This window comes from Arachis hypogaea, chromosome 7, assembly GCF_003086295.3.
Source record: "Arachis hypogaea cultivar Tifrunner chromosome 7, arahy.Tifrunner.gnm2.J5K5, whole genome shotgun sequence".
NCBI classification, from domain to species: Eukaryota; Viridiplantae; Streptophyta; class Magnoliopsida; order Fabales; family Fabaceae; genus Arachis; species Arachis hypogaea.
In genome coordinates, this window is record NC_092042.1 from 34,242,470 (window position 1) to 34,267,582 (window position 25,113).

Here is a 25,113-nt window from a genome sequence, read left to right on the forward strand (position 1 = left end):
TCTTTCTGGAGGTTTCTCCGGCCTTGGATGCCATAAATGGTTATGGAAAAACAAAAAGCAATGCTTTTACCACACCAAACTTAAAAGGTTTGCTCGTCCTCGAGCAAAAGAAGAAAGAAGAGAGTAGAAGAAGAAGAAATGAGGAAGAAGGGAATGGCTTTGTGTTCGGCCAAAAGGGGGAGAAGTAGTGTTTAGGTTGTGTATGGGTGGGTTTGGGAGGGGAAGTGGTTTGAATTTGAAGGGTGAGGTAAGTGGGGTTTTATGAAGGATAGATGTGAGTAGTGAAGAGAAAGATGGGATTTGATAGGTGAAGGGTTTTTGGGGAAGAGGTGTTGAGGTGATTGGTGAATGGGTGAAGAAGAGAGAGAGTGGTGGGGTAGGTAGGGATCCTGTGGGGTCCACAGATCCTGAGGTGTCAAGGAAAAGTCATCCCTGCACCAAATGGCATGCAAAAATACGTTTTTAGCCAATTCTGGCGTTAAACGCTGGGCTGGTGCCCATTTCTGGCGTTTAACGCCAAATGCTTGCCCTTTTCTGGTGTTTAACGCCAGTCTGGTGCCCCTTTCTGGCGTTAAATGCCCAGAATGGTGCCAGACTGGGCGTTAAACGCCCATCTGCTAGCCTTTCTGGCGTTTAAACGCCAGTAGGTTCTTCCTCCAGGGTGTGCTGTTTTTCTTTCTGTTTTTCATTCTGCTTTTGCTTTTTTCAATTGATTTTGTGACTTCTCATGATTATCAACCTACAGAAAACATAAAATAACAAAAGAAAATAGATAAAATATAACATTGGGTTGCCTCCCAACAAGCGCTTCTTTAATGTCAGTAGCTTGACAGTGGGCTCTCATGGAGCCTCAGAAATGCTCAGAGCAATGTTGGAACCTCCCAACACCAAACTTAGAGTTTGAATGTGGGGGTTCAACACCAAACTTAGAGTTTGGTTGTGGCCTCCCAACACCAAACTTAGAGTTTGACTGTGGGGGCTCTGTTTGACTCTGTTTTGAGAAAAGCTCTTCATGCTTCCTCTCTATGGTGACAGAGGGATATCCTTGAGCCTCAAACACCAAGGATTCTTCATTCACTTGAATGATCAATTCTCCTCTATCAACATCAATCACAGCCTTTGCTGTGGCTAGGAAGGGTCTGCCAAGGATGATGGATTCATCCATGCATTTCCCAGTCTCAAGAACTATGAAATCAGCAGGGATGTAATGGTCTTCAACCTTTACCAGAACATCCTCTACAAGTCCATAAGCTTGTTTTCTTGAGTTGTCTACCATCTCTAGTGAGATTTTTGCAGCTTGCACCTCAAAGATCCCTAGCTTCTCCATTACAGAGAGAGGCATGAGGTTTACACTTGACCCTAGGTCACACAAGGCCTTCTTGAAGGTCATGGTGCCTATGGTACAAGGTATTGAAAACTTCCCGGGATCCTGTCTCTTTTGAGGCAGTTTCTGCCTGGACAAGTCATCCAGTTCTTTGGTGAGCAAAGGGGGTTCATCCTCCCAAGTCTCATTTCCAAATAACTTGTCATTTAGCTTCATGATTGCTCCAAGGTATTTGGCAACTTGCTCTTCAGTGACATACTCATCCTCTTCAGAGGAAGAATACTCATCAGAGCTCATGAATGGCAGAAGTAAGTCCAATGGAATCTCTATGGTCTCATTTTGAGCCTCAGATTCCCATGGTTCCTCATTGGGGAACTCATTGGAGGCCAGTGGACGTCCATTGAGGTCTTCCTCAGTGGCGTTCACTGCCTCTCCTTCCTCTCCAAATTCGGCCATGTTGATGGCCTTGCACTCTCCTTTTGGATTTTCTTCTGTATTGCTTGGAAGAGTACTAGGAGGGAGTTCAGTAATTTTCTTGCTCAGCTGACCCACTTGTGCCTCCAAGTTTCTAATGGATGACCTTGTTTCAATCATGAAACTTTGAGTGGTTTTGATTAGATCAGAGACCATGGTTGCTAAGTCAGAGGTGTTCTGCTTAGAACTCTCTGTCTGTTGCTGAGAAGATGATGGAAAAGGCTTGCCATTGCTAAACTTGTTTCTTCCACCATTACTATTGTTGAAACCTTGTTGAGGTCTCTGTTGATCCTTCCATGAGAGATTTGGATGATTTCTCCATGAAGGATTATAGGTGTTTCCATAGGGTTCTCCCATGTAATTCACCTCTTCCATTGAAGGGTTCTCAGGATCATAAGCTTCTTCTTCAGATGAAGCTTCCTTAGTACTGCTTGGTGCATTTTGCAATCCAGACAGACTTTGAGAAATCATATTGACTTGCTGAGTCAATATTTTGTTCTGAGCCAATATGGCATTCAGAGTGTCAATCTCAAGAACTCCTTTCTTCTGATTAGTCCCAGTGTTCACAGGATTTCTTTCAGAAGTGTACATGAATTGGTTATTTGTAACCATTTCAATTAGTTCTTGAGCTTCTGTAGGCGTCTTCTTTAGATGAAGAGATCCTCCAGTAGAGCTATCCAAAGACATCTTGGACAGTTCAGACAGACCATCATAGAAAATACCTATGATGCTCCATTCAGAAAGCATATCAGAGGGACACTTTCTGATCAATTGTTTGTATCTTTCCCAAGCTCCATAGAGGGATTCTCCTTCCTTCTGTCTGAAGGTTTGGACTTCCACTCTAAGCTTACTCAATTTTTGAGGTGGAAAGAACTTTGCCAAGAAGGCATTGACTAGCTTTTCCCAAGAGTTCAGGCTTTCTTTAGGTTGTGAGTCCAACCATGTCCTAGCTCTGTCTCTTATAGCAAAAGGGAATAGCATAAGTCTGTAGACCTCAGGGTCAACCCCATTAGTCTTGACAGTGTCACAAATTTGCAAGAATTTAGCTAAGAATTGATGAGGATCTTCCAATGGAAGTCCATGGAACTTGCAATTCTGTTGCATTAGAGAAACTAATTGAGGCTTAAGCTCAAAGTTGTTTGCTCCAATGGCAGGGATAGAGATGCTTCTCCCATAGAAGTCGGGAGTAGGTGCAGTAAAGTCACCCAGCACCTTCCTTGCATTGTTGTTGTTGTTGTTGTTTTCGGCTGCCATGTGTTCTTCTTCTTTGAAGAATTCGGTTGGGTCCTCTACAGAGAGTTGTTCCTTGGCTTCTCTTAGCTTTCGCTTCAAGGTCCTTTCAGGTTCAGGGTCAGCCTCAACAAGAATGCTTTTGTCCTTGCTCCTGCTCATAAGAAAGAGAAGAGAACAAGAAAATGTGGAATCCTCTATGTCACAGTATAGAGGTTCCTTGAGGTGTCAGAGGAAAAGAAAAATAGAAGGCAGAAGTAGAAAATTCGAACTTATCAAGAGAGATGAAGTTCGAATTGTTCATTAAGGAATAGTGTTAGTCCATAAATAGAAGGATGTGAAAAGAAGAGAAGTAATTTTCGAAAATTAAGTAAAAGATTTTGAAAACATTTTGAAAAACACTAATTGATTTTCGAAAATAAAAGTGGGAAAGAAGTAAAGTGATTTTTGAAAAAGATTTTGAAATTAGAAATCAAAAAGATTTGATTGAAAACTATTTTGAAAAAGATGTGGTTAAGAAGATATGATTAGTTTTAAAAAAAAGTGATTGAGAAGATATGATTTGAAAAACATTTTAAAAAGATTTGATTTTGAAAATTAATGACTTGGCTATCAAGAAAAGATATGATTCAAACATTAAACCTTTCTTAACAGAAAAGGCAACATACTTGAAATGTTGAATCAAATCATTAATTGGTAGCAAGTATCTTTGAAAATAGAAAGAAATTGATATTGAAAAAGATTTGATTGAAAAGATATGATTTGAAAAAGATTTGATTTTGAAAAACTATGAAAACTTGAAAAAAAAAATTGCATTGAAAACAGAATCTTTCCTCTTGTGCCATCCTGGCGTTAAACGCCCAGAATGGTGCACATTCTGGCGTTTAACGCCCAAAATTCTACCCTTTTGGGCGTTAAACGCCCAGCCAGGCATCCTGGCTGGCGTTTAAATGCCAGTCTGTCTTCTTTACTGGGCGTTTTGAACGCCCAGCTTTTTCTGTGTAATTCTTCTGCAGTATGTTCTGAATCTTCAATTCTCTGTATTATTGACTTGAAAAGACACAAATTGAAAATATTTTTGGATTTTTAATAGTGAGGAATAATCAAAATGCAACTAAAATCAAATAACAATGCATGCAAGACACCAAACTTAGCAGTTTGTATACTACTGACACTAATGAGAATGCATATGAGACACATAAACACTCAAGTCAAGAGAATTCAAAGATCAGAGTAATGAAATCATCAAGAACAACTTGAAGATTAAATGAAGACAAATGCATGAATGCAAAAAGGACAGAAACATGCAATTGACACCAAACTTAAAATGAGACACTAGACTCAAACAAGAAATTTTTTGGATTTTATGATTTTGTAAATTTTTTGTGCTTTTTCGAAAATAAAGTGGAGAAAGGTATCAAAATTCTTAATGAGAATTCCAGGGATCATGCAATGTTTAGTCTAAGACTCCGGTCCAGGAACTAGACATGGCTTCACAGCCAGCCAAGCTTTCAAAGAAAGCTTCGGTCCAAAACACTAGACATGGCCAATGGCCAGCCAAGCCTTTGCAGATCACTGCTCCAATAGCAAGATTGATAGAAATCAACAAGCTCTTGTGATGATAAGTTGAAACCTTGGTCCAATGAAATTAGACATGGCTTCACAGCCAGCCAGACTTCAACATATCATTATGAAACACTAGAATTCATCTTCAAGAATTCTGAAAAAAAAATACCTAATCTAAGCAACAAGATGAACCGTCAGTTGTCCATACTCGAACAATCCCCGGCAACGGCGCCAAAAACTTGCTAGCGCGAAATTGTGATCACTACATTTCACAAATCAATTAATCCCCGGTGATGAACCCAAAAACTTGGTGTTCAATACCATGGCATAAACACAACTTCGCACAACTAACCAGCAAGTGTATTGGGTCGTCCAAGTAATAAACCTTACGCGAGTAAGGGTCGATCCCACAGAGATTGTTGGTATGAAGCAAGCTATGGTCACCTTGTAAATCTTAGTCAGGCAAACTCAAATGGTTATGAATGATGAATAAAACATAAAGATAAAGATAGAGATACTTATGCAATTCATTGGTAGGAATTTCAGATAAGCGTATGAAGATGCTGTCCCTTCCGTCTCTCTGCTTTCCTACTGTCTTCATCCAATCCTTCTTACTCCTTTCCATGGCAAGCTTATGCAAGGGTTTCACCGTTGTCAGTGGCTACCTCCCATCCTCTCAGTGGAAATGTTCAACGCACCCTGTCACGGCACGGCTATCCATCTGTCGGTTCTCAATCAGGCCGGAATAGAATCCAGTGATTCTTTTGCGTCTGTCACTAACGCCCCGCCCTCAGGAGTTTGAAGCATGTCACAGTTATTCAATCATTGAATCCTACTTAGAATACCACAGACAAGGTTAGACCTTCCGGATTCTCTTGAATGCCGCCATCAGTTCTAGCCTATACCATGAAGACTCTGATCTCACGGAATGGCTGGCTCGTTTGTCAGGCGAGCACTCGGTTGTCAGGCGATCAACCATGCATCGTGTATCAGGAATCCAAGAGATATCCACCCAATCTAAGGTAGAACGGAGGTGGTTGTCAGTCACACGTTCATAGGTGAGAATGATGATGAGTGTCACGGATCATCACATTCATCAAGTTGAAGAATAAGTGGTATCTTAGAACAAGAACAAGCGGAATTGAATAGAAGAACAATAGTAATTGCATTAATACTCGAGGTACAGCAGAGCTCCACACCTTAATCTATGGTGTGTAGAAACTCCACCGTTGAAAATACATAAGAACAAGGTCTAGGCATGGCCGAATGGCCAGCCTCCCAAAGAGGGTTCAATCATAAAAACATGATCAAAAGCTCTAAAATGATCCAAAGATGAAAATACAATAGTAAAAGGTCCTACTTATAGAGAACTAGTAGCCTAGGGTTTACAGAGATGAGTAAATGACATAAAAATCCACTTCCGGGCCCACTTGGTGTGTGCTTGGACTGAGCATTGAAGCATTTTCGTGTAGAGACTCTTCTTGGAGTTAAACGCCAGCTTTTATGCCAGTTTGGGCGTTTAACTCCCACTTTGGTGCCAGTTCCGGCGTTTAACGCTGGAAATTCTGAGGGTGACTTTGAACGCCGGTTTGGGCCATCAAATCTTGGGCAAAGTATGGACTATCATATATTGCTGGAAAGCCCAGGATGTCTACTTTCCAACGCCGTTGAGAGCGCGCCAATTGGGCTTCTGTAGCTCCAGAAAATCCACTTCGAGTACAGGGAGGTCAGAATCCAACAGCATCTGCAGTCCTTTTCAGTCTCTGAATCAGATCTTTGCTCAGGTCCCTCAATTTCAGCCAGAAAATACCTGAAATCACAGAAAAACACACAAACTCATAGTAAAGTCCAGAAAAGTGAATTTTAACTAAAAACTAATAAAAATATACTAAAAACTAACTAGATCATACTAAAAACATACTAAAAACAATGCCAAAAAGCGTACAAATTATCCGCTCATCAAAAATTAAAGACAATAATTATAAATACAATGGTTATTAAATGCATTCTATCTCGTGAATTCAATGACAATATTAAATACATTGTTTGTAAATTTTTTATTAGTCACATTTAATCTTAGCTATGTAAACTAAATTCATTAACTATAAATATATTTTCACATTTTCACATAAAATGTCATTCTCATTATATATATATAATTATTAATTATTTGTTATATAACCTATAGATAATAATAGTAAATAAATTTTGTTAAACTATGTTGAGCATTAATAAATCATTTGTTCTGTTCACAATTGGTTTTAATCTGATATAATATTAATAGAACCGCTAGAACTTGAGAAGGGGTTGAATCAAGTTAACTTAGAATTGAATTTCTTAAGTTCTGTTTTCGCAAAAACTAAATATATAGGAGATTGTTTTCGTTTTGTCTCATACACCGAATAGAAACAGAGAAGGAAAGAAAAGAAAGAGGTCGGTATATATCCTAGTTCAGTTTTTAAGTGCCATGAAACCTATGTCTAGTCTCCACCACAACTATGGTAGAATTTTTACTAATAAATTACAATCTAATTCATCTAATATCTTTCACTAAGCTTTCTACCCCAAAACTCAGTTTCTCAAGTGTTGTCCCAACTTAGAAGGAGAATCTAACCAGATTCAACACACCACCAAGAACTATCCCAACTTGGTAAGGAGAACTAATCATAGTTCACTAAAACCAAATTACATAGAAACAATTATTTTGGATTTTTCATGCATCTCTCTTGTCTCTTCTTTCATGACTTTTTCTACTCACATAATTAGCCTTTTTCTCAAATACAGAAAGGTGACATTAGATAGATATAACAAAAAAAATCTGAAATAAAGCTCAAGTAGAAGAAAAAGAATTCAGCTCAATTATGTTGAGATGATGCTCTTGAATTGCTCACTTTTTTCTTGCTTTCAAATGTTAAAGTGAGGCCTCTTTTATAGAATCAGCTTACTCTTTCCATTTGTTCTTTATTGTCTCTTCCAATAACATGCACCATCAACCTGTTAGTGCTGTCTCCAATTGCATGCAATTTTTTTTCATTCGGCTCCACTAACTCTACTTGTTGAGGAGCTACTCCACCATATCCACTCTTTGTGAAATTTCTCCATTACCTCTGCTGTTCTTGTGTTGCTTTGTTGCTCTTGCATGTTGTATTTTGTTCTTATTTTTGAATGTTGTTCCTCTGATGTCTTTGTAGTAGTGAGATTTTTCTTGTGTTTTGTTTCTTTCCTATAGCCCCAGCTGTCCAATAATAATATCTTATGTCCTTTTACCTTTTCTTCTTTTATTTCAAGCATGATTATATGGGTGCCTTTTTCCTTTGCTTGTTTTACTAAAAGGTGCTTGTTAAAGGTATTATGGGCTTATACCTTGAATTGATGCATTGAGGGAATACTTAAACAATAATGGGCTTGCATCATAAGTACACACATTAAACTATAATTAGACTTTTAACCCAATAAATGTTTGTCATCATAATTATTTATCAAAATCAATCTTAACTCAATAATCTCCCTCTTGATGACAAATATGATAAAGAGGACAAATTGATTTAAACTTTTAACTGAATTGAGTTAAGAGTATTTCCCTTTGATGACCATCCAAAATTTTATGGTGTTGTATGATGCTCTCCCTTAATCATGGCTTCCTCTTGAAATAGATATTACACAAAATAGCCAAAAACTAATACAATATAACAAGGTAACAATAACTAACAATAACACAGCAAATAAAATCAACAATTTATAAGATAAGTGTCACAAGTGTCACCAAGTCATCATCCTAATCCAGATATTTCTAAGCCAATCCTAACATCCATTTTTCTTTTCTCCTTTTTTTGACATCAAAGAAGAAAATGAAAGACCTCCAAAAAATTGTTAGTGTCTAAACACAGACAATTTTTAAATATCAAAATAGTTAAGTGTTTACTGTCATCCAAAATGAAATAAAAGGAGTCTAAGAGAATAGTCCAAGTCACAATAGAGATGAAAAAGTTTAGGCATCAGAATTTGATTCATCAGAGGCTTCATTATCATCCTCATTATCAGTAGTGGTGAAGCTAGCCTCAATCTCTTCCATATAGTTCCTGAGAATCCGTAAATCCTGCCTTTAGTTTTCTTAAGTGCATTTTCCTCCATAATTTCAGCCCTTTTGCGCTCAACCCCATAGTTGATAAGAAGATTAGTCAAATTAACAAATTTTTGGAGCACATTCTTTATGATTTCAGTCAGGATTCTCTGATCTTAGAGGAATGTGATTTGGGAATTAGTGGATCATCATGGGATGGAGCGTCAATGTCTTCATCAGTGCTGCAGTGCTTAGTTGATGTTCTTTTTACTACACCACTACCTTTTATGTAAGAATTACATTCTCGAGAAATCTTAGCCCCAAAACTAACATTATAATATTGAAAAATTTTAGTGAGCAATATGGCATAAGGTAAAGCATGTTTTGAACTAACTCAGGCATGCATGTGCCTCATTACTAAGTAAGCAAATGAAATGGAGATTTTGGAAAGAAGAGCAAATATAACCAGTGTATCATAGAATGAAACTCATTGAAAAGAGCCACTTTGAGGCAGAATGTTGTGATTCACAATCCTGTACAACTGGACACGGACTGGTGATGAATCCATATTTGATGATATATTTTGACTCAATTTGGATGGATTTTTTCACATAAACTTACACTTAAGCACCAAAATAGCATACTTTTGTGATTTCTCCCTAATTTGATCCTAAATGTTAAAACATACAATTTTGTGCTTAAATTGAGCAATTTAATTCTACTTTTATACCATTCAATGCCGTGATATATTTCTTGAGCGATTTCAGGTCATTTAGGTAAGCTTGGCTAGGCAAAAGTGGAAGGAAGCATGTACATGGGAGAAAATATGAAGAAAATAAGGAAAAATACACACAGCCATGTGTGTGTGCACACAAGAAAGCGTGCGTGCGCACAAGAAGGAATTAGCATGTGTGCGTACGGACAGCTACCTGTGCGTACGCACGGAAGAACATTCAGCCAAGTGTGCGTACGCACAGGACCTAACACGTGATTTCATTAATGAAACACATGCTGCACGATTTCTGAGGGGTTTTGGCCCATTTTGGAAGGCTTGAAGGCTGAATTGAAGTGCTATATCAAGGGAAATTCAACATATATCAAGGGAGCTCACTTTAGATTAGATTTTATTAGGTAGAACATAATTTTAGGAGTAGGAGTAGTGTAGAGTAGAATGCTCTCTTAGGGTTTATCAATTTCCATTGTAGCATTTTATAGCAAGCTTTGATTTTGGATTTTGCTTCTTTAATTGTAAGTACTCTTAATTCCCTCTTTCATTATAGCACATTTATTTTCATTTGCTTTGGATCAAGTTACTTTGTTCATATTTGCAACTTTGAGTTTCTTGAAGTTTTGATTAATGCATTTAATATTTTATGCTTTCTTTATATTTGTTTGGATGTTTATTTTTGGTTTTGTGAATAGTTCGATTATAGTTTTTATTTTCCTTTACAATTTCTCATGTTTTGGTTATATGCCCACCAAGTGTTTGTGAAAATGCCACTTGATAATTTTGAGTAGATTTTCACACCTTGGCTTAGGGTTTGAGTTCCTAGGATACTAGAGTCATAATATCTGACATTTAGTGGTAATTCTTGGGGAGTTAGTTGACTCTTGTTTCCATTAAAGCTAGCTTTTTATTAGCTAGTTTGATAAGTTAGCTTGGACTTATGGATTAAGGTCAATTATGCTTGCTTGACTTAATCCTCGATGTTTAGGGTTAACTAAGTGAGAATAACTCATGATAATTACCATAGTTATGGTTATGGCAATGATAGGATTCCTTGGACTCTCATTCCCAAGTCAAGGCTCTTTTTATGCATTTATAGCATTTTCACTAGTTTTGATCTTGTTTCCTTTTTGCTTGCATTAATTCCAATTTTGATCATTGCTTAGTTCTTTGATTTCATAGTTCTTTTAATATTTCATTTCTTGATTTCAAAATCCCCTTTTTCTTAACAACCAAGGAAGTGACGCTTCAATTGCATCCTAGGGAAGAATGACTCGAGGTTGAATTACCCTTGATCTCGGTTTACATGTTTTGATTAGAAAATCTAAACTTTGATCGAGCATTACTAGTTGGTTGAGAACTATATCTACAACAAAGTTATTACTCTTTTTACTGAGAGATTCTTAGCCGATAGTTTTGCTCTATCAACTGGACCAAGTGATTTGTGTGTGGGAGTGGTACCTTTAAGTAGAGGAATATTGATACAAACAGTCCCTAGGACTTCAAAGTATGACATATTCAGAGACTCATCCCACTTACCAGAGGTGAACATATCTAGTCCCCTGTCCTGGTAATCTAGGGCTTTGTTGATATAATACTTATCGAGAATAATGGTGCTTGACAAAGGAAGCAATTCTCCCTTCTTTGTAGGACATGTTACTATAGAACTATCTTACCAGATCAAGGTAGACTTTTTCACGAATGGAGAGGATGTGGATCCATCCTTGACATGCGAACAAAGGCATAAAGTTTAGACCTTTTCTAGGAAGTTTTTCGAGATTGACAAGTTTATGAGAACAGATAATGCACTGACTAATGTCTTTGTAGAAAAACATATGGTTCATGAAGGAGTTGTAGCGACGGGAATCTTAGGAACCTTTTGGAAAATTAGCATAGAAGGATTTATAGGCAATGGGATTTGAGAGTTTAGGTTTAGAAACAAAATGAAGTTGAAAATTAATGATTGTACCGCAACTATGACGAGCAGGGGATGGAGAGATATCTTCTTCTTCTTCACGAATGGGTCTCTTACCATGGGATGAACTGGGTTGAGAGGAACTTGGCTGAGAAGTATTTGGCTGAGAGGTGGTTGGCCAAAGAGTCATGCCAAGACGATGAGCAGTAATTTTGATGTAAGCCATTTTAGGAACAGTGTTTAAAGGAGAGGTAGGAAGAGAGTTGGTAGGAGATGGGGAAGGAGAGGATTGGGAGTTTAAGGAGATGGGAGTGGACGGATCAGAACGGAAAGTATGGACACCATTGTGAGAACATCTACAAACAGCTCTCATCTTGCAAACTAGATCACTGGTCAACTACAGAATGTGAAGAGTGGAGTAAAGGAGTGGAGAGAGTTGTGTGTGAAATAGTGCATGTAGTGGAGCATTAATATAGACCTGGGGTAGTGCAAAGGTCTCAGCTTGAAACGGATAAAAATGAAAACTTTGAGAAACATTGAATTTCACAGTTGTAACTAATGTAATTTTAATTTCAGAAATTTTATTTAAAATAAATTTGAAAGTGAATGAAAAACAAGTTTAAGGTAAGCCCAACATGTAAAAAAATGTTAAATTTTGGGACCAAAAAAATTCAAAGATCCAAGTCCAAAGTGGGCCCAAGGTGTTCCAACATAGGTGGCCCACATGATAGTAGACAAGCAAACACACCAGATTCATCAAATATAACGTGCTATCAACGAGTCCAGGTAGCATCACAATGAGTTAATGAAGCCTACTCATCATCTGTCCAGAATAATCTTATCTCAATCTGTGAGACAAAACACCAAACCAGAACATGCAGAAAATCAAAAAAATTATAGATGAATCACATGTTCTCTTATGGAATGAAATCTAACCTCAATTCACTTTGTTCTTGAGTGTAACACAAGGTTCTTTGAAATATTTATAGCACTCATATTGTCATAAAATAATAGAATATTAGATGCTTTCAGTTTATAATTAGCCAATTGAGTTTTCAACCATAATAATTGAGAGCAACAAAAAGAGGCTATAATATACTCATCTTCGGCAGTGGACAAAGCCACTATTGCTTTCTTCTTGCTTGACCATACATTGAGTTCCAAGAAAGTAACACATGCCACTGGTGTTTCTTCTATCAACTCTATCTCCAGCAAAATTCGCATCACAATAACCCACTAATTAAAAGGAATTAATCAGTTTTGGGATACCATAAACCATAATTAATGGTACCAAGCACATATCGGATGATCCTTTTAACAGCAGACATATAGGATTCCTTGGGCTTTGATTGAAATCGTGAGCACACACCAACATTTTGAATTATATCAGGCCTTGAGGAAGTAAGATACATTAAGGAACCAATCATTCCCCTATATCTTGTCTCATCCACATCTCTAGCATGCTCATCCTTGTCTAGCTTGATGTTGGGATACATGAGAGTTCCCATTGGCTTAGCACATTCTAGCCCAAATTTCTTGACAAGTTCTTTGGCATATTTTTCTTGATGAACAAAAATACCCTTTGCAGTTTTCTTGATTTGCAAGCCTAGAAAGAAAGTGAGTGATAAACCATAATTTTATGGTTTATCTTGTATTGAATTTGGTAGATTTTACCAACTTTTCCTACATTTATTCAATGAAATAGCATGGTTTTATGAATTTCTCCTAAATTATGCTTAAGAGTAAAAACATACTTTTTAGGCCTTAAAATAGTTAATTTTAATTTACTTTAATTCCATTCGATGCCTTGATATGTTTGTTGAGTGATTTCAAGTTTATAGGGCAATGATTGGATTGGAAAAGTGAAGAGAAAAGCATGCAAAGTGGAGAAATCATGAAGAAATGAAGATTCGGAGGATTCATAATGACACATATGCGTGAGAAGGTCATTTGCCAATTGACGCATATACGTCACCCACGCGTACGCGTGACAAGTGGCACGTGATCAACTTAAGGCAATACACTGAGGGCGATTTCTGAGCCATCCAGGCCCAAATCCAAATTATTTCTGATGCTATTGAACCCAAGAATTGGATGGGAATGGAGAAAGCAGTCATAATTAGTTTTTACCATGTTTTAGGTTAGAATTCTAGAGGGATAAGCTCTCTCTTCTCTCTAGAATTAGGTTAGATCCCTCTTAGATTTAGGTTTTAATCTTGCTTTAATTTAGTTTTCCTTTCAATTTCTTGTTGCTACATCTTTGCTCTTTTAGTTTTAATTGCTATTTCCTTTACTTTGTTGCCTTTATGTTTATGACACTTTGTTAATTTTAATTCCTATTAATGCAATTTGAAGTATTTCATATTTAATGTTGCTTATTTGATTAGTTATTGTCATTTTCTTCCATGGGGTAGTTGTAGAATTTATATTCCTTGCAATTTTACCATGCTTTCCTTTTAGTGCCTTCCAAGTGTTTGATAAAATGCTTGGTTGATTTTTAGAGTATATTTTGGTACTCTTGGCTAGTGATTATTTGTTGGTTTGGAACTATACTATCAACAGAATTATTTTTATGAAAATTCCTAACCAACAATAATCCTCCATCAAGTTTTTGGCACTGTTGCCAGGGAATTACAAATGTGTGCCTTATTATTGGTTATTGTATATATGTTAATATTGTGAATAATTGATTTTGCTTGTTTGTTAGTGTTTTCTAGCTTTAGGTCTTTGTTTTCTCATTTCTTATTAATATTTGTTTTTATTTTCCATTGCTACTATGAATTCTCACCCTTTTGGCTATGAGTGTGGTTACAACTATGTTGTAGGAAATTGAAATTTCAATGAGGATATGCATCAAGGATGAAATAATCAAAGGTGGGAGGAGCCTCATGCATTTGATCAACCTTCATGGCAATAACCTCCACCAATGTACTATGAGCAGGAACCATACTATGATTTATACCAATCCAATGGTTATGATGGATCTCCTTGTGATTATCAACAACCACCACCATATACCTATGAAACCCCTCTTCAACATAGCCCTCAACCACCATACTCATAAACCCCATACCACCATACTCCTTCATATGATCCTAATTCATATCCACCATACTAACCACCTTACGAGCCATGTGAACCATACATAGAACTATCTCCATATACACCATATCCATGCCCTTACCAAGATGAACCACCTTCTTATTATGAACCCTTTCCTCCAAATAATGAACCCTCATATCCACTATAATCCCTAATAGATAACCCCCTTTGCACCATTCTCCAAGAGCAAAGGGAGCTTCATACCATTCTTCAAGAGCGGCTTGAATTTCAAAGGAGGTAAGAAGAATTCATGGCTACCTTGACCAAGGTAGTAACTAACTTAGCCTCCTAACGCTTATGCGCTAAAAGCACTCCCATGGTCACATGTAGAGAATCAATAGAAGAGTGTAGTATGAAAGAGAGGTTGGAAACCCAAGTGGAGGATGAGGAGTGGAGTTTTGTATTAGAATAATTGGAGGAAGCCATAGTTACCAAAGAGGAAGAAGTGGTTGAAGACTTAGGAGATGTTGAAAGTCCATGGGAGCCAAAATTTATAGAGCCTCCATCTAAGAAGTTTGAATTTGATGTTGAGGAGGGTGCGTATCTTCCAAAGCATGTCATGAGCAAAGAATTGAAAGAAATTGATTTAATCATTGATGTGTTCTTATCTACAATTGAATCCTCTCCCATTGGACATGGAATAAAGGCCAAAGAAAAAGAAGTACAACCTCCCATACCCTTGGTAAGCAATGAAGAAGAAATTGGCTTGGAAGAAAACTACCAAGAGGTGGAGGTAAATCAAGAAAAACACAAGGGAGTTGAGCTTGCAAGGCCATTGGAAACACCTCTCCCTAAGCAACCATCCATTCTTTCATTCAAGTGGGTAAATCTCTTATCCCTAAACTTTACTCTCCCACTTGAATATGATTTGCTTGAGAGGGATAGGAAACTTAGAGCTCTTTGTGGCTTTAAGAGCAAAAGGGAGATTGTTAGTGGTTGGCATAGTAAATCAAGGTTCACTACGGTTAGATCATCAAAGTTGAAGTGCAAGGGTTGATGTAGAGATAGAATGCTTGGGTCTAGGAAGTTGTTTGGGTGCCTAAAGGAGAATTCGGATTGTAAATCACCCGGATGGAATAATGATTATCAACTTGAAGATGGGTGTAAAAACAAGGCTTGGGATCCCGGCATACAAGAGGATCAATTTTAGAAGCCCTTAGCTTGTGTGGAACTTCATCAAAGCTTGGAGATATTAATTTTGGATGTTGGAGCCTATTGGAAGTCCAGGCATTGGTGAAAGTTTCAAGATGAGTTCAAGCACAAGCTACCATGACAAGGAGCTTCCTAATTGTCCAATTTAAGGACAATAAATAAAAGTGTTAGGTGGGAGATACCCCACCATGGTAACATCTTTTCATTTTTCTCTTTTGTATATATTGGTAAATAAGTTTAATTTCATGTTTAGTTTGGTTTTTTGAGTTTATTTAGTAGTTTAGTATGTTTAATAAGGTTTGGTGGTGTTTAGATGACTGTTTGGATGTTTGGAAAGCTTGGTTTGGTGCTAGAACTTGAAAAATTTTGAAAAACAGAGCACCCATGCATGCGTACGCGTGACCCTAAAATTCCAACCACCCACGCGTATGCATGACCCATGCGTACGCGTCACTCCCGAAAAACCACCATCCTAAAATGGTGTGGGGAGAGTGCTACATCCAACGGTCTAAACAGAGAGTTGCGCGTGAAGGGTGCGGACGTTGTGCGTCTAGCACAATTTTGTCCCATGTGTACAGAAAGAAAGAAAGAAAAGGGAAGTTACGAAGAAGAGAAACTGTTTTTTCTGAAAAGTGAAAATTCAAAATAGAGAGGCTAAGAGAAACGGTGCAATTAAAAATCAATTAATGAGGGTACTAAACCCTCACCTATTCCCAAGGCTAAAAGCGCTAATGCAAAAACGCGCGCTTTTAAAGAAGAAGCAAAAGAAAACGTTCCATATTCGAAAAGAAGAACGCTATAAAAAATTGTGTGGAACGTTTTCTTTTGCTTCATCTTTAAAAGCGCGCGCTTTTGCATTAGCGCTTTTAGCCTTGGGAATAGGTGAGGGTTTAGTACCCTCATTAATTGGATTTTAATTGCATCGTTTCTCTTAGCCTCTCTATTTTGAATTTTCACTTTTCAGAAAAAACGATTTCTCTTCTTCGTAACTTCCCTTTTCTTTCTTTCTTTCTTTCTTTCTTAGCTACAGAACTCCAAATGGCGCCCTCTCAACTGCGTTGGAAAGTAGATATCCAGGGCTTTCCAGCAGTATATAATGGTTCATACTTTATTCGAGTTTAGACGATGCAAACAGGCGTTCAACACCAGTTCCATGCTGCATTCTAGAGTAAAACGCCAGAAACACGTCACAAACCAGAGTTAAATGCCAAAAACATGTTACAACTTGGCGTTTAACCCCAAGAAAAGCCTCTGCATGTGTAAAGCTCAAGCTCAGCCCAAGCACACACCAAAGTGGGCCCCGGAAGTAGATTTTTTCACTAAGACTTATTTATGTAAACCCTAGTAACTAGTTTAATATAAATAGAACTTTTTATTATTGTATTAGACATCTTGGTATCTATCTCTGGACGTTTAGTTCTTAGATTTTGGAGGTTGGCCTCATGGCCATGCCTGTACCTTTATCACTTATGTATTTTCAACGGTGGAGTTTCTACACACCATAGATTAAGGTGTGGAGCTCTGTTGTACCTCGAGTTTGCAATTACTATTATTCTTCTATTCAATTCAACTTATTCTTATTTTAAGATATTCCTGCACTTCAACATGATGAATGTGATGATCCGTGACACTCATCATCATTCTCACCTATGAATGCGTGCCTGACAACTACTTCCGTTCTACCTTAGATCGAGCGCGTATCTCTTAGCCTCCATTCCGAAAGATCGGAGTCTTCATGGTATAAGCTAGAATTATTGGCGGCCATTCCTGAGATCTAGAAAGTCTAAACCTTATCTGTGGTATTTCGAGTAGGATTTGGAAGGGGATGACTTTGACGAGCTTCAAACTCGCGAGTGTTGGGCGTAGTGACAGACGCAAAAGAATCATTGGATTCTATTCCAACATGATCGAGAACTGACAGATGATTAGCCGTGCTGTGACAGAGCATTTGGACCATTTTCACTGAGAGGACGGGAGGTAGCCATTGACGCCGGTGAAACCCGAACATACACCTTGCCATGGAAAGGAGTATGAAGGATTGGATGAAGGCAGTAGGAAACCAGAGATTTAGAAGGGACAAAGCATCTCCATACACTTATCTGAAATTCCCACCAATGAATTACATAAGTATCTCTATCTTTATATTTGAAAACCATTATAACTATTAGAATCCACCTGACTGAGATATACAAGATGACCATAGCTTGCTTCATACCGACAATCTCCGTGGGATCGACCCTTACTCACGTAAGGTTTATTACTTGGACGACCTAGTGCACTTGCTGGTTAGGTGTGCGAAGTTGTGACAAAGTGTGATTCACGTTTGAGAGCTCCAAGTCTTTGGCGCCATTGTTGATGATCACAATTTTGTGCACCAAGTTTTTGGCACCGTTGCCGGGGATTGTTGAGTTTGGACAACTGATGGTTCATCTTGTGCTCAAATTAGGTAATTTTCTTTTCAAAAAGTTTTCAAAAATCTTTCAAAATTTTATTTATTTATTTATTTTCATTTTTCCAAAAAGAAATTTTCAAAAAACCCAAAATTAATAAAATCATAAAAATAAAAAATATTTTGTGTTTCTTGTATGAGTCTAGTGTCAATTTTTAAGTTTGGTGTCAATTGCATGTCTTTAAAACTTATGCATTTTTTGAAAAAAAACTCATGCATGGTATTCTTCATGATTTTCAGGTTGTTCTTGACAAGTCTTCTTGTTTGATCTTTAAATTTTCTTGTTTTGTGTTTTTTTGTTGTTTTTCATATGCATTTTTGCATTCATAGTGTCTAAGCATAAAAAAATTTCTAAGTTTGGTGTCTTGCATGTTTTTCTTTTCTTGAAAATTCTCAAAAATAAGTCTTGATGTTCATCTTGATCTTCAAAGTGTTCTTGGTGTTCATCTTGACATTCATAGTGCTCTTGCATGCATCATTGGTTTTGATCCAAAATTTTCATGTTTTGGGTCATATTTGTGTTTTTCTCTCTCCTCATTAAAAATTAAAAAAATAAAAAATATCTTTTCCTTATTTCTCTCATAAATTTCGAAATCTTTGGGTTGACTTAGTCAAAATTTTTTAAAATAAGTTGTTTCTTGTTAGTCAAGTCAAGATTTCAATTTTAAAAATCTTATCTTTTCAAAATCTTTTTCAAAATCAAATCTTTTCTTTTTTTTCTTTTATATTTTCGAAAATATTTTTAAAATTGATTTTCAAAATCTTTTTCTTATCTTTACTTCATGATTTTCGAAAACTTTACTAACAATTAATGTGATTGATTCAAAAATTTGAAGTTTGTTACTTTCTTGTTAAGAAATATTCAATCTTTAAATTCTAGAATCATATCTTTTAGTTTCTTGTTAGGCAAGTAATCAACTTTAATTTTAAAAATCAAATCTTTTTTAAAACAAATCTCAACCATATCTTTTCAATCATATCTTTTTTTTCAAAATCAATTTCAAAATCTTTTCTAACTTCTTATCTTTTCAAAATTGATTTTCAAATCTTTTTCAACTAACTAATTGACTTTTTGTTTGTTTTACTATTTCTTATCTTTTTCAAAACCACCTAACTACTTTTCTCTCTCTAATTTTCAAAAATTCCTAACTCTTTTTCAAAATTCTTTTAATTAACTAATTGTTTCAAATTTTAATTTTAATTGTATTTCTTCTCTCAATTTTCGAAAATCACTAACTATTTTTCAAAAACAATTTTTAAAATTATCTCCCTCTCATCTTCTTCTATTTATTTATTTACTTACTAACACTTCTCTTCTACTCAAAATTCGAACCCTCTCTTCTCCTGTGTGTTCGAATTTTTCTCTTCTCATTCTTATTCTTCTTTTCTTCTACTAATATAAAAGAATCTCTATACTGAGACATAGAGGATTACTCTTCTTTTCTGTTCTCTTCTTTTTTATATGAGCAGGAGCAAGGACAAGGACATTCTTGTTGAAGCAGATCCTGAACCTAAAAGGACTCTGAAGAAGAAGCTAAGTGAAGCTAAAGTACAACAATCCAGAGAAAACCTTACAGATAATCTCGAAAAAGAAGGAGACATGGCCGAACCCAATAACAATGGTGGAGGCGCAAGGAGGATGCTTGGTGATTATACTACACCTACTTTCAATCTTTATGGAAGAAACATCTCAATTCCTGCCATTGGAGCAAACAATTTTGAGCTGAAGCCTCAACTAGTTGCTCTGATGCAACAGAACTGCAAATTCCATGGACTTCCATCAGAAGATCCCTATTAGTTTTTAACTGAATTCTTGTAGATCTGTGATACTGTTAAGACTAATGGAGTAGATCCTGAAGTCTACAGGCTCATGCTTTTCCCTTTTGCTGTAAGAGACAAGGCTAGAACATAGTTAGACTCACAACCTAAAGATAGCCTGGACTCTTGGGATAAGCTAGTCACGGCCTTCTTGGCCAAGTTCTTTCCTCCTCAAAAGCTGAGCAAGCTTAGAGTGGATGTTCAGACCTTCAAGCAAAAAGATGGTGAATCCCTCTATGAAGCTTGGGAAAGATACAAGCAGTTGACCAAAAAGTGTCCTTCTTGCATGCTTTCAAAGTGGACCATTTTAGATATATTCTATGATGATCTATCTGAGCTTTTTAAGATGTCACTGGACCATTCTGCAGGTGGATCCATTCACCTAAAGAAAACATCTGCAGAAGCTCAAGAACTCATTGACATGGTTGCAAATAACCAATTCATGTACACCTCTGAGAGGAATCATGTGAGTAATGGGATGCCTCAGAAGAAGGGAGTTCTTGAAATTGATGCTCTGAATACCACACTGGCCCAGAACAAAATATTGACCCAACAAGTCAACATGATTTCTCAGAGTCTGAATGGATGGAAAAATGCATCCAACAGTACTAAAGAGGCATCTTCTAAAGAAGAAGCTTATGATCCTGAGAACCCTGCAATGGCAGAGGTGAATTACATGGGTGAAGCTTATAGAAACACCTATAATTCCTCATGGAGAAATCATCCAAATTTCCCGTGGAAGGATCAACAGAAGCCTCAACAAGGCTTTAATAATGGTGAAAGAAACAGGTTTAGCAATAGTAAGCCTTTTCCATCATCTTCTTAGCAACAGACAGAGAATTCTGAGCAGAGCCCCTCTAACTTAGCAAACATAGTCTTTGATCTATCTAAAGCCACGTTAAGTTTCATGAATGAAACAAGGTCCTCCATTAGAAACTTGGAGGCACAAGTGGGTCAGCTGAGTAAGAAAATCACTGAAACTCCTCCTAGTGCTCTCCCAAGCAATACAGAAGAGAATCCAAAAAGAGAGTGCAAGGCCATTGATATTATCAAGATGGCCGAATCCAAAGAGGGAGGGGAGGACGTGAATCCCAATGAGGAAGACCTCATGGGACGTCTCCCAGACAGTAAGGAATTCCCTATTAAGGACCTAAAAGAATTTGAGGCTCATATAGAGACCATAGAGATTCCATTAAACCTCCTTCTGCCATTCATGAGCTTTGAGAACTATTCTTCCTCTGAAGAGGATAAGGATGTAACTGAAGAGCAAGTTTCTCAATATTTAGGGGCCATCATGAAGCTAAATGCCAAGTTGTTTGGTAATGAGACTTGGAAAGGTGAACCTCCCTTGCTCATTAGTGAACTAGATACATGGGTTCAGCAAACTCTACCTCAAAAGAAACAAGATCCTAGTAAATTCTTAATATCCTGTACCATAGGCACCATGACCTTTGAGAAGGCTCTGTGTGACTTGGGGTCAGGTATAAATCTTATGCCACTTGATGCACGAAATTTTAATCCCAATATCAAAATCAAGATTTCGTACGACTAACGAGCAAGTGCACTGGGTCGTCCAAGTAATACCTTACGTGAGTAAGGGTCGATCCCACGGAGATTATTAGTTTGAAGTAAGCTATGTTTATTTTATTATTCTTAGTCAGGATATCAAATATAATTATCAGTTTGAATTATTAGAAAAATAAAAGAGCATGAAATAATTACTTATTGTGCAGTAATGGAGAATATGTTGGGGTTATGGAGATGCTTTGTCTTCTGAATTCCTATAATGTAATATTCAACTCAATACCATACTGCAAGGTTCCTTCCATGGCAAGCTCTATGTAGGGTGTCACCGTTGTCAATGGCTACTTCCCATCCTCTCAGTGAAAATGGTCCAAATGCTCTGTCACAGCATGGCTAATCAGCTGTTGGTTCTCGATCATGTCAGAATAGAATCCATTGATTCTTTTGCGTTTGTCATCATGCCCAACACTCGCGAGTTTCAAGTTCGTCACAGCCATCCAATCCCAGAATCCTACTCGCAATACCACAGACAAGGTTTAGACTTTCCGGATTCTCATGAATGCAGCTATCAATTCGGCTTATACCACGATGATTCTGATTAAGGAATCTAAGAGATATTCATTCAATCTGATGTAGAACGGAGGTGGTTGTCAGACACACATTCATGGGTTGAGGAAGGTGATGAGTGTCACGGATCATCACCTTCTCCATAATTAAGCGCAAATGAACATCTTATATAAGAACACGCATATTTGAATGAAAAAATATAAGTGATTGCATTAATTCATCGAGACGCTGCAGAGCTCCTCACCCCCAACAATGGAGTTTAGAGACTCATGCCGTCAAAGAGTATAAATTTCAGATCTAAAAATGTCATGAGGTACAAAATAAGTCTCTAAAAGTTGTTTAAATACTAAACTAGTAACCTAGGTTTACAGAAAATGAGTAAACTAAGGTAATTGGTGCAGAAATCCACTTCTGGGGCCCACTTGGTGTGTGCTGGGGCTGAAACTTAAGTTTCTCACGTGCCTGGGCTGTTTCTAGAGTTGAACGCCAGGTTGTAACCTGTTTCTGGCGCTGGACGCCAGACTGCAGCATGGAGCTGGCGTTGAACGCCAGTTTACGTCGTCTATCTTCACGCAAAGTATGGACTATTATATATTGCTGGAAAGCCCTGGATGTCTACTTTCCAACCAAATTGAGAGCGAGCCAATTGGACTCCTGTAGCTCCAAAAAATCCATTCCGAGTGCAGGTAGGTCAGAATCCAACAGCATCAGCAGTCCTTTTTCAGCCTAAATCAGATTTTTGCTCAGCTCCCTCAATTTTAGCCAGAAAATACCTGAAATCACAGAAAAACACACAAACTCATAGTAAAGTCCATAAATATGATTTTTGCTTAAAAACTAATAAAATTTTATTAAAAACTAATAAAAACATGCTAAAATCTATATGAAATTACCCCCAAAAAGCATATAAAATATCCGCTCATCACCACTCTCTGTAATGGAGAAACTGGGGATCTTTGAGGTACAAGCTGTAAAAATCTCATTAGAGATGGCAGACAAGTCAATAAAACAAGCTTATGGATTGGTAGAGGACATATTAGTGAAGGTTAAAGACCTTTAGATCCCTGCTGATTTCATAATCCTAGACAATGGGAAGGATGAGGACGAATGCATCATCCTTGGAAGACCCTTCCTAGCCACAGCAGGAGTTGTGATTGATGTTGACAGAGGAGAGCTATTCCTTCCATTGAATGGGGACTACCTTGTGTTTAAAGCTCAAGGATCTTCCTCTGCAACCATGGAGAGGAAACATGAAAAGCTCCTCTCAATACAGAGTCAAACAAAGCCCCCACAATCAAACTCTAAGTTTGGTGTTGGGAGGCCACAACCAAACTCTAAGTTTGGTTTTGAACCCCCACATTCAAACTCTAAGTTTGGTGTTGGGAGGTCCCAACAATGCCCTAAACATCTGTGAAGCTCCATGAGAGCTCACTATCAAGCTATTGACATTAAAGAAGCGCTTATTGGGAGGCAACCCAATTTTTATTTATCTATATTTATATTTGTTCATACCCTGGGTCGAGGTGTCCGACCCGGGATGTTCGACAGACAAAGCGACCGACCTCTTCAAGTCAGGACAACCCGACCTCTTCCCAAAGAGCTCGGTCAAGTCCCCAGGAAAGCCCAGAGAAGGGCCCAAATAGAGGAACACGCCCCAAATCCTAAGGCGGCCCAAGCCTATAGAGAAAAAGGTGGTTCCCTTGAAGATAAGATGACCTCACTTAAAGATAAGATAAAGATAAGAGAAGATAACTAACTTATCTTATCCACAGAAGGCCACATCTCACCAATTATAAATACACTGGAGCACCCAGGTATAACTCATACTCTGATTCTACTAAATGCCTGTTTAATACCTTTGCTAACTTAAGCATCGGAGTCCCTTGCAGGTACCCCCCACCCTCCGGGGATGAAGGATCAGCAGCACTTTTAGTCCCACAAGTTGGACACACCAACTCCGGCGGCTATACACCTGTCGGACACGTCGGCTCCAACCAACACAGCAGATCTCAACCAAGATCAACCTACAGTTTCAGGTAAACCCCCAGAACATTGGCGCCGTTGCCGGGGAACCTGGAAGTCATCCCAACACCATGGCAGACAACCATGACAACGACCACGACTCAGGTTTGGAGGATAGAACGCCGCACAAGAACACGGATCCTATACTTAAAGATACTCCAGAACCCAATGGAGACAAAAATTCATCAAATCCTGGAGTGATAGAAGCACTTCAAAATCGATAAAAGCAACTTGAGAAAGAAGCCCAACATCAACGCAAAAAAGAGGAGGATCTACATCGGGAGATAAGGCAGCGCCGAGAATTAGAAGATAAGCTTATGAAACTCGAAGTCGATCTCAAAACTAAAGCTACACGACCCTCCACAGAGGATAGCTTTCAGAAAGATCAAGATCCATTCACCAGGGAAATTATGAAGACCAAAATCCCAAAAGATTTCAAACTTCCGGATATGACTCTATATGACGGCACCTCGGACCCCAACCACCATCTCAGCAGCTTCAGAAGCAGAATGTACCTCACTGACGCCTCAGATGCAGTTCGCTGCAAAGCCTTTCCAACAACTCTTACTAAGATAGCCATTAGATGGTTTGACAACCTACCTCCAAAATCCATCTCGAGTTTCGACAACCTGGCCAAAAAGTTCCTGGCCCAATTTTCCAAACAAAAGGACAAAGCCAAACACGCACCCAGCCTACTAGGGATCAAGCAAGGAGACCGGGAGAGTCTTCGCAACTACATGGAAAGATTCAACAAAACATGCATGGATATACAAAGTCTACCAATAGAAGCTGCCATCATGGGTCTCATAAATGGCCTACGAGAAGGACTATTTAGCCAATCTATATCGAAGAGGTACCCGACATTCCTAGACGAAGTACAAGAACGGGCGCAGAAGTACATCAACATGGAGGAGAATTCTCGACTTGGGGAAGACTCGAGGTTCGGTTCTGCCTACCGAGATAAAGATAAAGAATCCAGGAAAAAAAGGATCGCTCCGGAGAGAAAATAAAAAATATCATAACTACACCCCTCTTAGGGTATCCGTGGTAGATATTTACAAAGAAGTCTGCCATACGGAAAAAATACCCCCAACTCGGCCACTTAAAGGCAAAAGGGGAGGACGAAATCGGAACAAATACTGTGAGTATCATCGAGTCCGAGGACATTCCACCAACGAATGCT

At 37.9% G+C, this 25,113-nt stretch overlaps 1 non-coding gene across 1 annotated transcript; it reads right to left on the reverse strand.

Annotated features, from left to right (window-relative positions):
• Window positions 1-20,001: 20,001 nt before the first annotated feature.
• Window positions 20,002-20,105, reverse strand: LOC112704525 (small nucleolar RNA R71). Its single transcript, XR_003155146.1, has one exon. It is a non-coding gene; the product is annotated as a small nucleolar RNA R71 (small nucleolar RNA).
• Window positions 20,106-25,113: the final 5,008 nt, after the last annotated feature.